The following is a 13,687-nucleotide window of genomic DNA, read 5'->3' on the forward strand; positions in this document are numbered from 1 at the left end:
TGACATGGACTTGGCCACCCAATTTAACTCGTCTTTATAGAGTCCATAAGCAAGCTAACATCATCCTTCACCAACACCTCTACAACCCTCCTCAGCATGCTCCCATCCCTTCCTCCCCTAGCTTCATTTGCTCCCAACCTCCACCTTTCTCTATCAATCCCATCTCTATATCTCCCATAACAAAAAACTTCTCCTAAACTTAAAATCTGGTTCCAATGCCCCTGATGAAATCCCCTCCTACTTCCTAAAAGTAGCCACAGAAGCCATTCCTCTCCCTATCACCATACTAATTAATTGGTCTATCTCAGAAAGCCAGGTCCCCCAGCTCTGGAAGAACATGGCTTTAGACCAGGTCATAGTACCTCCACTGCCCTCCTCTCCTTTCTAGAAACAATCAACAAAGCCTGTGACTCTGGCCACTTGTATCCACTCTTTTCCTCAACCTCTCTAAGGCATCTGACACTATTTCCCACAGCCTCCTTCTTACTAAACTCTCTAAACTTAACCCATCCCCTTCCTCTACCCAGTGGTTCTCAAGCTATCTCACAAAGGCAACAAGCAGTTAAATGGAAAAAAGCAACCTCACCCTTCCTTAATACATCCAAAGGTGTCCCCCAAGGTTTCATTCTAGGCCCCCTACTATTCAACATATTCATAAATGATTTCTTCCAAGCCAGTCCTAACTCCAGTCTCATCCAGTATGCCGAGAATTCTGCTATAATCTGTTCCTCCCCCTCCATCACAACTCTTAACAATCTAACACAAGCTGTCTTCTCTTCCACTGAACAGTGGATTCTCGACAACCATCTAGCCCTTAATGCAACCAAAACAAAACTTATGTAATTCAATGCATCCAAAACATCTTCCCTAGACAAACAGTCTTTCATAATTACCAGCAATAATAATACCCTCCTAGAACTAGTCTTTGACACAAAATCACTAGGAATTATCATTGACAATAAACTAAAATTTGATAAGCATCTACAAGCAAATATCAAAAAACCCCATAAAAAATTAGATCTGCTTTACCGCCACAGTCGCTTTATCTTTCCCACCACCAGGATTATGTTAGCTAATACATACCTCATCCCATCCCTTTTATATGGTATATCTATCCTAACCAGCCTACAATCTTCCCTCAAAACAAATCTCTCATCTTGTCATAACAAAATATCCAAATTTCCGACAGGTCATAGAGCCTCTTCTCACCACTGTAATTCCCTTCACCAACTAAGTTGGCTAGAATTACCAAACTTCCTCACATATACCCAGCTCATCCAAACACACAAACTCATTCATAACCCATTTCTCTGGCCCTCCCTAGCAAATACCTTTGAAATGCATAAACCAGATAGACAACCAAGATCCAATTCCCAAAACCTAATTAAATTGCATAAACCAACACATCCTGCTGGGAATCAATTGATGTCCTCCTCTCTTGCACGCCTCTGGAACTCTCTCCCTTCTCCCATCTGCACCACCAGCAGTCTCTCCTTGTTTAAAACCTCACTGCACTCGCACCTTACTTCACAATGGAAATGCTCTTGCTCTCATCCAACCTAATTCTACCACACTTTCTTCCTAACTTTCCAAACTTTGTTGCCTGTCACTACCTCCTAAAATTTTGCATCCCTTGGGACATATTCGACCAATGACTAAAAAATTACCTCATTTTAATTCCCTAAAAAAAAACTACTACTTACTGAATTAACCTGATGTAATTTTCCTAATGAAAATCTTTTTTTATTTTGGTATTATGTAACATCTATTTGAATTGTGCAATATGGGTTTGTATACTATACAAAATATCTATTTAACATTTAATTGAAATGAATATTATGGATTTGTGCTCTTTCTGTACTATGTATTTGTATTTCTCTGGAGCTTTTCTCCCTGGGCTCCTTGTAGCCCAATGGGCTATCCTGGAAAACAAACTACAAATAAATAAATAAATAAAAATAAATTCATGGATCTGACAAATCACTGTCACAAAGCAAAATCTTTCTCACAGCAGCTCTATTAATACCACACACAAGCCTTTTAGCAAAAGTATCTGCTGACATAACATTGCACTTTGAACCAGTGTCTACTTTAAGCTTTGTGGATTTACCATTGATCTGGACAGTACAAAACACTTCATTTTTTCACTGCATCAACCTTTTCACCAACTGCTGATATACCATCTATGTAGATAGTAGACTGCTGCAATTCTACTTGATCAGTTTGCTTTTTTCAGTAACCTTTCTTTATGACTGTGTGAGGTTTACTTGATTTGCAAAACTTTTGAAAATTATTCCATTTTTTTACACTTGTGGCTTTGCCGACCAAATTCTAAGCATTTCTATCTTTTAGACTCATGAGTGACACCACAGTTGCAACAGTTAACAATAAAGCTGGATCTGGGTTTTGTTGACTCACACCTGTACTGCACTGAGCATGCTCCTTTCTTAGAACTTACTGGAAAACTATGTGGTTTCCCTGGTGAAGCAGCAAGGGCTGTGGCTGCCATGTGCTTAGGCCTGCTTTTGCTTGCCACATGTTACATGCTATCTATATTTTCTCTGGAGTCTACTGGAACCATACTCTTATCACTTGCAAGCATACTTGTGTGTCTTTCTGTAACTTCATGGATCTGACAAATCACTGTTACAAAGCAAAATCTTTCTCACAGCAGCACTATTAATACCACACACAAGCCTTTCCTTTATCAACTCATCTTTTAAGTCACCAAACCGACACATTTTAGCTTTGTTCCTCAGGTCAGTTATACAAGCTGCAAAAGCTTCCCCTGGTTTCTGATCTCTTGTGTAAAGCAAATGCCTCTCTAATGTAATATTTGTCTGGAGGCTACACATTTCCCTGAATTTGTGCTTCAAACACTCAAGGTCTTCCCTTGATTCAGCCTGTACATCAATATGATGGTTTTCACCTTCTCCCTCATATACTGCTGGTGCATACACAAATGAACGCTCCCTTTCAATGGCCTCTGACCCAGCTAGTTTTAGCAAAATGAATGCCCTGCTGCATGCATCTTTGTCAGAATAAGCTGCTTATATAAAAATATCATACTCTTGCTCAAATATTCTCCAATTCTCTGCAATATTCTGATCAAACATCAATAGTGATGTTTTTTGAAATCTGTCTGCATATTAACATATACTAGTGAAGGCTTTTACAAATATGCATGAACACACAAACAGCAAAGTACAGCCATTTTGGGAAAGTTTCAGAGTTCATGTACTATTTGTTTGCAAAGTGCAATTACTTTGAAATGTTTCTTACTCTGAGCTTATTCTGCCCAGTTCATTCACACAGTGCAGTAGTTTTGAAATGTTTCTTACACTGATAGGAGGTGATTTCTTACAGTACAGTGATTTCAAGAGTATTACAGTGCCAGAGAGACTTACTTCACAAAGTTCAGTTATTCAGAGGCTTGTTGTGCTTTTGGGCATAGTTACAAGTACTGTCATAAATTTCTGGCATATGTATATGTAATGTGTGTGTGTGTGCTCAGTGTAGGTAAAGTCACCTAGCATTATTTGTTCTTAATCTGCCCTTTTTGCCATTATTATATTTGTTTTGCTCGTTTAATCTTTTTCCATGCCCATTATACTTTTCGTGTGCTTGTTTTACTCTAAACATGCCCGTTTTGCTTTAGACATGCTCTTTTTGCAATTCCAAGGTTATTCCGAACCCCTTATGTGCTTTTCTGATAATCATTTTATCAGATATCTTAATTTTAAACATTTTGTCTAATTAATAAACCTTTTTTGCCTCTCACTTGTTCAGTAATGTGGTCTGTGCCCTTATAATGCTTTGTTTTATTTTTTTTATAAAATAAATCATTTGTGCAAGTTTTCATTACCTTTGGTTCATTTCTGGCCCTTTTATGTGCTCATTTCTCTTCATTTACCTTCACTGTTAACTCTGCACCTTGTAGCTCTGAAAAGCAGTCTCTGGAATCCTGGTTCTGACACCATGTCGCTCGTCCAGTAAGGATGAAGTAGATGAGTCTTTGTGGGTTCTGTTCAAGCAGCTTTATTATGTACAAATGCATCAGGATTGAGGCTTAATAACTTTAACTTCAATAAACATAAACTAGCTAGTATACTCATACATGCTCACTGTCTGGTTGCACCCTCAAAAAGGCACTGAAGTTAGCACATGCTTGCTATTTATATGCACATGCTGACCTTGAAACACTTCTTAGAGATGCAACACCCCCCCCACACACACACACACACACACACACACACACACACACACACACACACACACACACACACTCACACACACACACTGTTCTACAGAGATGGAGACACTTCTTCTCACACTTATCAGTAATCATGACAGACAAGTACCAGTAAGAGTGAAAGGGAAGGTCTACAAGAGGGTAGTGAGACTAGCTACGTTATATGGGTTGGAGACAGTAGCACTGGCAAAAAGGCAGGAGTCAGAGCTGGACCCGGCATAGTTAAAGGTGTTAAGATTTGCACTGGGTGTGGCAAGGGTAGACAGGATTAGGAATAAGTATATTAGAGGGTCAGCCCAGGTTGGAAGGTTTGGAAACAAAGCCAGAGAGGCAAGATTACATTGGTTTGGACATGTGCTGAGAAGGGATGCAGAGTATATTGGAAAAAAGTTGCTAAGGATGAAGCTGCCAGGTAACAGGAAAAGAGGAAGGCCTAAGATAAGGTTTATAGATGTGGTGAGAGAGGACATGCAGGTGGTTGGTGTGACAGAGCAAGATGCAGAGGTCAGGAAGAAATGGAAACAGATGATCCGCTGTGGCGACCACTAACGGGAGCAGCCGAAAGAAGAAGATCAGTAATCACCCCATCGTTATCAGAATGAGTGGGATAATAATTAAATAAAGCTATAGCTGATAGGTCAAGTTTGGGAAGAGTGTATAAAAACTTAAAAGACTGAGGAACTTTATATATCCTATCTGCATTTTTAGGGGTAGCTAGCTTACTATTAGGAAGATTGCAGGCAGTAAAACACACATCCTCCGAAGCTAAAAGAACTTGAAGAATGGGTGAAGGTTCTGGAAATTTCTTCTTTAACAACTCACTCAAGTTTCTGAGGGACAGAGAAATCTCAATGTTCTCCCATTGAAAATACTGGCATATTCTGGAAATACTATCAAAGGAAGAAACCCCCACAAAATGATTCAGAAACTGAGTACCCCTCTGAGTCTGATTCTGATTTCTTAACAGGAATAATGGAGACAACAATGTCATTAATGGCAGCAGCAGCTTCCCCAAGGATGGTCACAGCATTCTGACACAACAGGGAAACCTTCCCTGTTTCCTCTCAAGAACTGATAAGACAGTCTCTCCCTTGCCTACTGAGGGACTCCAATAGCTGCAGAGAACATGGCTAACCCCCATTCCATAGTGGCTGTAGGTGCTACACCAGAGGGGTCCAGGTTGAAAGATGAATGGTCAGATGTACAACTAATGGCCACAGCAGAGTCACTGACCTGCAACTGAGGCAAATTGCTAGACTGTTGTGGTTGCAAATGATGTTTGCTTATTTTTTTCTTTTTCTATCTTTCACTTTTTTACAACTGAGCATGCTCCAATTTGATTTAAAATTTGGCGCAATCTTTTGAATTTGGTGGAGGCTATAAAAGGAAGTGATGTAATGGAGGTTATTGTCTGATGAAGTTTAAAACTTTTTAAACGAAAGCGCTTATGTATATTTGTGGTTTGTTCCTGGTGTTTTTTAGTTCGTTTTTGTGGCTGTATAAGTTTATTTCGTAATTAAATTGGATTTATTCATCTGACTGGTGGCTTTTCATTCATAACAGTTCATTAGTTTGGTTTTTCTTCAGTATGTCTACAGTTTGCCTAGACGAAATAGCCGTACAGCTGGATGATTCCATCGAAGGAACTGAAGGGTCGATTGGGAATCTAACAGCTTTGATACTTAAATTAACTCAACGTGTGGATAATTTATATGAAAAAGTGTATAACGCTGATGGTAGCCTTTTGAACGGGCATACAAAAGAAGCAGCATTACAACCTAATTTCGACTTTAATGATACTCCAGCATGTTTGATCAATTCAAAGGGTGTTACGGAAGTTAACGCCATAGAGGCTGGGGATAAAGTGAAAGAGACTTCTTTTAATCAAGGAATGCAGACAAGCAATCTTGGGCAGGGAAGTGAATTTTGTGTGCAAAAATCATTTGAGCACAGGGAAGGACTAAGGAAAACTGTTCCGATGCTAAATGAATGGTTGGGGTCATCGTTTGGTTTTTCTAGACATTTTAATGGAGGTAACAATAATAATAATGACATTGATTATAAATTGAATGACTTTGACACTAAATTGATGAAATGTAGGAAATTGCAACTTGAGAACGCTTATTTAAGAGAGTGCATCAAATTGAACATTATCCCCAAGGGGTTGCGCTTATGGCGCTACCCCATTGGGCTAGTATATAATTCACCTATGCATATAGACCTGTTGCAGTTATTTGATCGATGTGGAAAGGATTTTCTTAACATATTAATTAAGTATAATCAAATAGAAATTGATAAATTGATATTAGAACTTGATGAACTTGATAAAACAATCAGAACAGATGGTTCATTTGAAACTGTCCAGTATGATATGATTAGGATCTATAATAGCATCGATCAATATATTACCAAACTAAAGAATGGAAAAACAGAAAAAATCGAAAGAGACATTAATCAATATGCCAATGGGATAGCCTATCCAAGGCCCCCAGGAGGTCAAAATAAGAAGACTAATATTCATGGTTCGAACCATCCTTATAGATCTGACCCTGCAGGAGAAGGCCAATATAATGGGAACTTACAAAATGACTTTGCATATAACGATGAATATCCCGAATTAAGACGTTTGGAAAGGCTTAAAAATAAAGCCCCTCATGTTAACCAACATACAGCGGGGTTTCAAGGAGCCAGACCGAAGGACAAAAAATGGAGAACATGATTCTGAAGACTGGCATTTTTCTTAATGAAAATGGGCATGAAACATTTAAGCAAAAACCCTGTGATAGCAATTTAGACAACAAATTGCAACAAATTATTGTTAATTGTCTTGGCGATTTTAAAGTTTATAATTTTACTAAAATTGAGTTTAATCAGGAAGTCGCTAACTTGCTGTCTAAGGGATTTACATTTGTACCGTCTCATACATTTGATTTTACTTCAACCATTATTGATATGAAATTATTTTTGAGAAAAATTTATTTTTCATTAATGTATCAAGATTCGATTTATAATGGATTGCATAAATTTAATATTTCTAGTACATATAATCCCCCCTGCATCCAAAGCTTTTAATATATGAAAAGATGTGCAAATATCAGCTAAAGAACTTAGATAGAATTAATAGAAAAATGGAATATCCTTTAAATTTAAGTAAAGATGAATTAGAAACATTAAAAAGTTTACAGAAGGGAAATATAAGAATCATGAAGCCAGATAAAGGGGGAGGAGCAGTTATTATGGATAATGATTTTTACAACGAGAAAATGGAATTGATTTTGAATACAGATACTTATGATCAAGTATCTTTAAATGGGTTAAATTATGCTTATAAAAAGATTTCCTTACAAATTAATGACATGTTTTTAGATAAACGGATAGATATTGATTTATTTAATTATTTAAACATTTTATCACCTAGGATTCCCGTTTTTTTCGGGAACCCTAAGATGCATAAAAATATAGAAGAACCCCCTATGCGCCCCCTAGTAGATGGGAGGGGTTCCATCACATCAGCATGCGCTAAATATGTTGATTACGAATTTTAAAAAGTAATAATGAAAGAGGAATACATTTGTAAAGATTCCTGGACATTTTTGGAACATATTAATCAAACGGTGTTTGATGCCAAGGATGTTTTAGTTACAATAGATGTGTGCGATTTATACACAGTAATTCCCCAAAATATTGGGCTTCAATGGATTAGTGAAATTTTATTTGAATTTTCTTTTAAACAAGATTTAAATAATCTTTTAATTGAACTTATTGAAATCATATTAAATAATAATTTTATTAAGTTTAATAGCCAATATTATATCCAAAGAAAAGGTATAGCTATGGGGTCACCTTGTGGGGGGACTTATGCAAATTTAGTGATGATGTTTTTGGGAACAGAAATTTATATTCAATAGTAAATATTTTAATTATATTAGATCATATCACCGGTTTCAAGATGATATTTGTCTAATTTGGAAGGAAAATAGTGACATTTTAAATGCATTTTTAAATTATATTAATGGAACCACAAACTTTTTTAAATTTACATGGAATATTAATTTAGATGAAATTAATTACCTGGATATTAATTTAGTCAAAGATTATGAAGACAAAGCTTATATTTCTTTAATTTATAGGAAAAAAAACTTACTCCAATGGCTTCCTTCATTATACTAGTGCACATCCTGAACATCAGAAAAAATCTGTAATTAAAGGCCCAGTTAGTTAGGGCCGCTCGGATTATTACCAAATTTTCAGATTTTACGAAAGAATGTGAACATTTAATAAGTATGTTTATTAATAAGGAATACCCGATATGGCTAATAGATAAACTAATTTTGGAAGTTAATCAAAAAAGAAGAAATGGCTATTTTAAGCCAATCTTGAAATTTAAAAGTGGATTAGTTCATGAGAATGATACTAATGTAAGTACACTTAAGCTAGATAGTAGAAGCACCAATGATTGTTTAGATATTTTTGGTAAATATACGAATAATAAACACGAAGAATTTTCAAAGGCTTTAGTAATTACTTATACACAAGACTATCAAATTTTGAAGGATGTATTTAATAATAACTGGGAAATTTTAATTGAAGATTCTCAGTGTAAAAAACATATAAATACATTTCCCAAAATAGTTTATAGAAAAGGGAAATGTTTTAAAGATTTATTGAAATCTACTAATAACAATAAAAAGGAGAAGATGAAGACTGGGAATTATAAATGTGGAGCATGTAAATGGTGCTATAAAATCCAAGAAGGAAATAGTTTTAGTATACGAGATAATAAATATTATATGAAAAAGAAATTTAATTGTAAATCTAAAGCAGTTGTTTATTTAGCGAGGTGTAATTCCTGTACCTCGTTTTACATAGGTAAAACAGAAAGAATGTTCACACAGAGAATTTATGAGCATGAATACGCAATAAAGAATAAGAAAATTAATAATGTGTTAGCAAAACATGTTAACGAATGTAATAATCACAAATTTTATTATATGGTAATAGATCAAGTGGAAATAAAAGATAAAATTCCTTGGAATTTAATTTTGGAAGAAAGAGAACTTATCTGGCAAATAAAGTTACAAGCAGATTCTTGGCCAGGTTTAAACGAAAGAAGTACTATAGGGCCAATTTTTAAATTAAAAGCGTTAACTAGGAATAAAATTAAAGACTAATATAAAATTTGTTATAGGAATTTTATAATGATTATGAAGGAGGGTATGGAGTAATAAGTTAATGTAGTGTAATATAATTAGTCTAAAAATATTATAATTTTATTACAATATAATCGTTTAAAAGATTATATAAGTTTGTGTTTCTATTAGTGTTTAAATTTAATGTATAATATGTAGGTATTTATTTATTTATAAATAATTTTAACACGAAGTTAGTATTTAATATAATCAATTCTATTTATTTAGTCCCATATCCATTGTATTTATGCATTCCTTGATCTGTGGTATTTAAAAATTCTATCTTTCACTTTTTTACAACTGAGCATGCACCAATTTGATTTAAAATTTGGCGCAATTTTTTTAATTTGGTGGAGGCTATAAAAGAAAGTGATGTAATGGAGGTTATTGTCTGATGAAGTTTAAAACTTTTTAAATTAAAGTGCTTACGTATATTTGTGGTTTGTTCCTGGCATTTTTTAGTTCATTTTTGTGGCTGTATAAGTTTATTTCATAATTAAATTGGATTTATTCATCTGGCTGGTGGCTTTTTGTCATAACAGTTCATTAGTTTGGTTTTTCTTCAGTATGTCTATAGTTACAAGTACTGTCATAAATTTCTGGCATATGTATATGTAATGTGTGTGTGTGTGTGTGTGTGTGTTCAGTGTAGGTAAAGTCACCTGGCATTATTTATTCTTAATCTGCCCTTTTTGCCCTTATTTTATTCGTTTTGCTCGTTTAATCTTTTTCCATGACCATTATACTTTTCGTGTGCTTGTTTTACTCTAAACATGCCCGTTTTGCTTTAGACATGCTCTTTTTGCAATTCCAAGGTAATTCCGAACCCCTTATGTGCTTTTCTGATAATCATTTTATCAAATATCTTAATTTTAAACATTTTGTTTAATTAATAAACCTTTTGTGCCTCTCACTTGTTCAGTAATGTGGTCTGTGCCCTTATAATGCTTTGTTTTATTTTTTTTATAAAATAAATCATTTGTGCAAGTTTTCATTACCTTTGATTCGTTTCTGGCCCTTTTATGTGCTCATTTCTCTTCATTTACCTTCACTGTTAACTCTGCACCTTGTAGCTCTGAAAAGCAGTCTCTGGAATCCTGGTTCTGACACCATGTCGCTCGTCCGGTAAGGATGAAGTAGATGAGTCTTTGTGGGTTCTGTTCAAGCAGCTTTATTATGTACAAACGCATCAGGATTGAGGCTTAATAACTTTAACTTCAATAAACATAAACTAGCTATTATACTCATACATGCTCACTGTCTGGTTGCACCCTCAAAAAGGCACTGAAGTTAGCACATGCTTGCTATTTATATGCACATGCTGACCTTGAAACACTTCTTAGAGATGCAACACACGCACACACACACACACACACACACACACACACACACACACACACACACACACACACACACACACACACACACACTATTCTACAGAGATGGAGACACTTTTTCTCACACTTATCAGTAATCGTGACAGACAAGTACCAGTAAGAGTGAAAGGGAAGGTCTACAAGAGGGTAGTGAGACCAGCTATGTTATATGGGTTGGAGACAGTAGCACTGGCAAAAAGGCAGGAGTCAGAGCTGGACGTGGCATAGTTAAAGGTGTTAAGATTTGCACTGGGTGTGACAAGGGTAGACAGGATTAGGAATAAGTATATTAGAGGGTCAGCCCAGGTTGGAAGGTTTGGAAACAAACCCAGAGAGGCAAGATTACGTTGGTTTGGACATGTGCTGAGAAGGGATGCAGAGTATATTGGGAAAAAGATGCTAAGGATGAAGCTGCTAGGTAACAGGAAAAGAGGAAGGCCTAAGATAAGGTTTATAGATGTGGTGAGAGAGGACATGCAGGTGGTTGGTGTGACAGAGCAAGATGCAGAGGACAGGAAGAAATGGAAACAGATGATCCGCTGTGGCGACCACTAACGGGAGAAGCAGAAAGAAGAAGATCAGTAATCACCCCATCGTTATCAGAATGAGTGGGATAATAATTAAATAAAGCTATAGCTGATAGGTCAAGTTTGGGAAGAGTGTATAAAAACTTAAAAGACTGAGGAACTTTACATATCCTATCTGCATTTTTAGGGGCAGCTAGCTTACTATTAGGAAGATTGCAGGCAGTAAAACACACATCCTCTGAAGTTAAAAGAACTTGAAGAATGGGTGAAGGTTCTGGAAATTTCTTCTTTAACAACTCACTCAAGTTTCTGAGGGACAGAGAAACCTCAGTGTTCTCCCATTGAAAACACTGGCATATTCTGGAAATACTCTCAAAGGAAGAAACCCCCACAAGATGATTCAGAAACTGAGTACCCCTCTGAGTCTGATTCTGATTTCTTAACAGGAAAAATGGAGACAACAATGTCATTAATGGCAGCAGCAGCTTCCCCATGGATGGTCACAGCATTCTGACACAACAGGGAAACCTTCCCTGTTTCCTCTCAAGAACTGATAAGACAGTCTCTCCCTTGCCTACTGAGGGACTCCAATAGCTGCAGAGAACATGGCTAACCCCCATTCCATAGTGGCTGTAGGTGCTACACCAGAGGGGCCCAGGTTGAAAGATGAATGGTCAGATGTACAACTAATGGCCACAGCAGAGTCACTGACCTGCAACTGAGGCAAATTGCTAGCCTGTTGTGGTTGCAAAGGATGTTTGCTTATTTTTTTCTTTTTGTGGCTGTAAGAAGAACAGAATGTGGGACTGACAGTTTGTTCCATAGTCAAGCTGAAAATGATGCCTCTTTCCAATTGAAAACAAGCAAGAAAAGATGACAAAACCTAAAATACTTTAAAAGTCATTTTTTTCAGATAAAAACTCAGTAAAATATACTTAAAAACACTTTGCCAGCTCCAAAAGGTGAAATAAACATAAGCTCTCCACAGCAACAATGAGTTTCAATTACTTAGACAACTTTTAAACTGACAGGAGAAATTAGCACTCTTGTTTAAAGGTACAGCACAGTCTCGTTATAGCCTGTATGTGTTTGTGTTCTAACAATCAGTCTCATGACACTCTGTTAATACACAAACTCCTAGGTTTAAAAAAACTTTCCTGAACTGGAAAGTGGTATTAAATAAACATTTTTTTTTTAAAATGGAAGTTAGTTTGCCCAAAGGAAACTTATCTATCCAGCAAAGGAAGAGCACAAGCCAACTGTTGATCTTTGAAAGCCACCGAAGCATGTACTCTTTGGTGACAGAAAAGAGTGATCCTGTTACAATGTCCCATATGTAGCTTCTTCCAGAGTGGACTACTGTAAACTGCCCCTGTTAGAGGTATAGCAGAGCACCTGCGAGTAGCACAAAATGCAGTGGCCAGGGAACTGATGGAGACCCTAGAATAGCCCATATTTTCCATGTCCACCACTCTTTTATTGTTTTTTGGTATGATATAGGGTCATATATAATGCTGTATATCATACATTCACAAATTCTTAGTTTGTTACTAGCCAACACACCAGTTTGATCATTTGAAGCCAAGTCAATACAGTCATAATGGCACAGTCACCTACTTGCCCCCCAAGTCCATAAGGGTTGAGGAAATAAGCCTTGTGGCAAATTTATGGTTTCCTATCCATTTATTTAGGTTAGATTTGAAGATAGTGAGAGAAGTGTTTTGCTTTAGAAAAAAAGGGATTTATGCCAGAGATGAAGGATTTTTTAGGGAAAAATATCTGTCATGGCAACAAGCCTTTCTCATATTGAAATATACATTTTAGGTCTACTGATCCGGTATTGGTGTTAGTACTTATTTTGTTGACGTGCAGTATATTAACCAGGATTAGGTAATTTACAGTTGTATTTATTTATTTATTTATTTTAGTTATTTATTTATTTATTTAGTTAGTTAGTTAGTTAGTTTACCAGGATGGTACACTCATCATAACAGATTCCCCTGTAGGAGACAAATAAGAGATATGGGGCTTTTATATACTCTGGGTTACTTAGGGATTTTATCACCAGGATTATTTCTGCTGAGGATCCACTCTCTTCAAGTTGGGTTAGATACTTAGACAAGTACATGCTGACAGATGCTCTGTATTCTAATATGGGCCAGATGAGGGATAAGTATATGGGTATAGAGCCCTTAGTAACCAGTCTGGCAAGGCAAAAGTTAGTCCTATGACTGTGAATATCTGGTGGTCAAAGGAGACTTTATTAACCAAAAAGATGCTTAGGTCTCTAATTGCAGTGTTTGTTTAAGAGAATATAATGTATGTGTCAGTTATGTGAGAGTT

Source organism: Protopterus annectens, chromosome 2.part1 (genome assembly GCF_019279795.1).
Source record: "Protopterus annectens isolate FY-2018-M chromosome 2.part1, PAN1.0, whole genome shotgun sequence".
In the NCBI taxonomy this organism is placed as follows: domain Eukaryota; kingdom Metazoa; phylum Chordata; order Ceratodontiformes; family Protopteridae; genus Protopterus; species Protopterus annectens.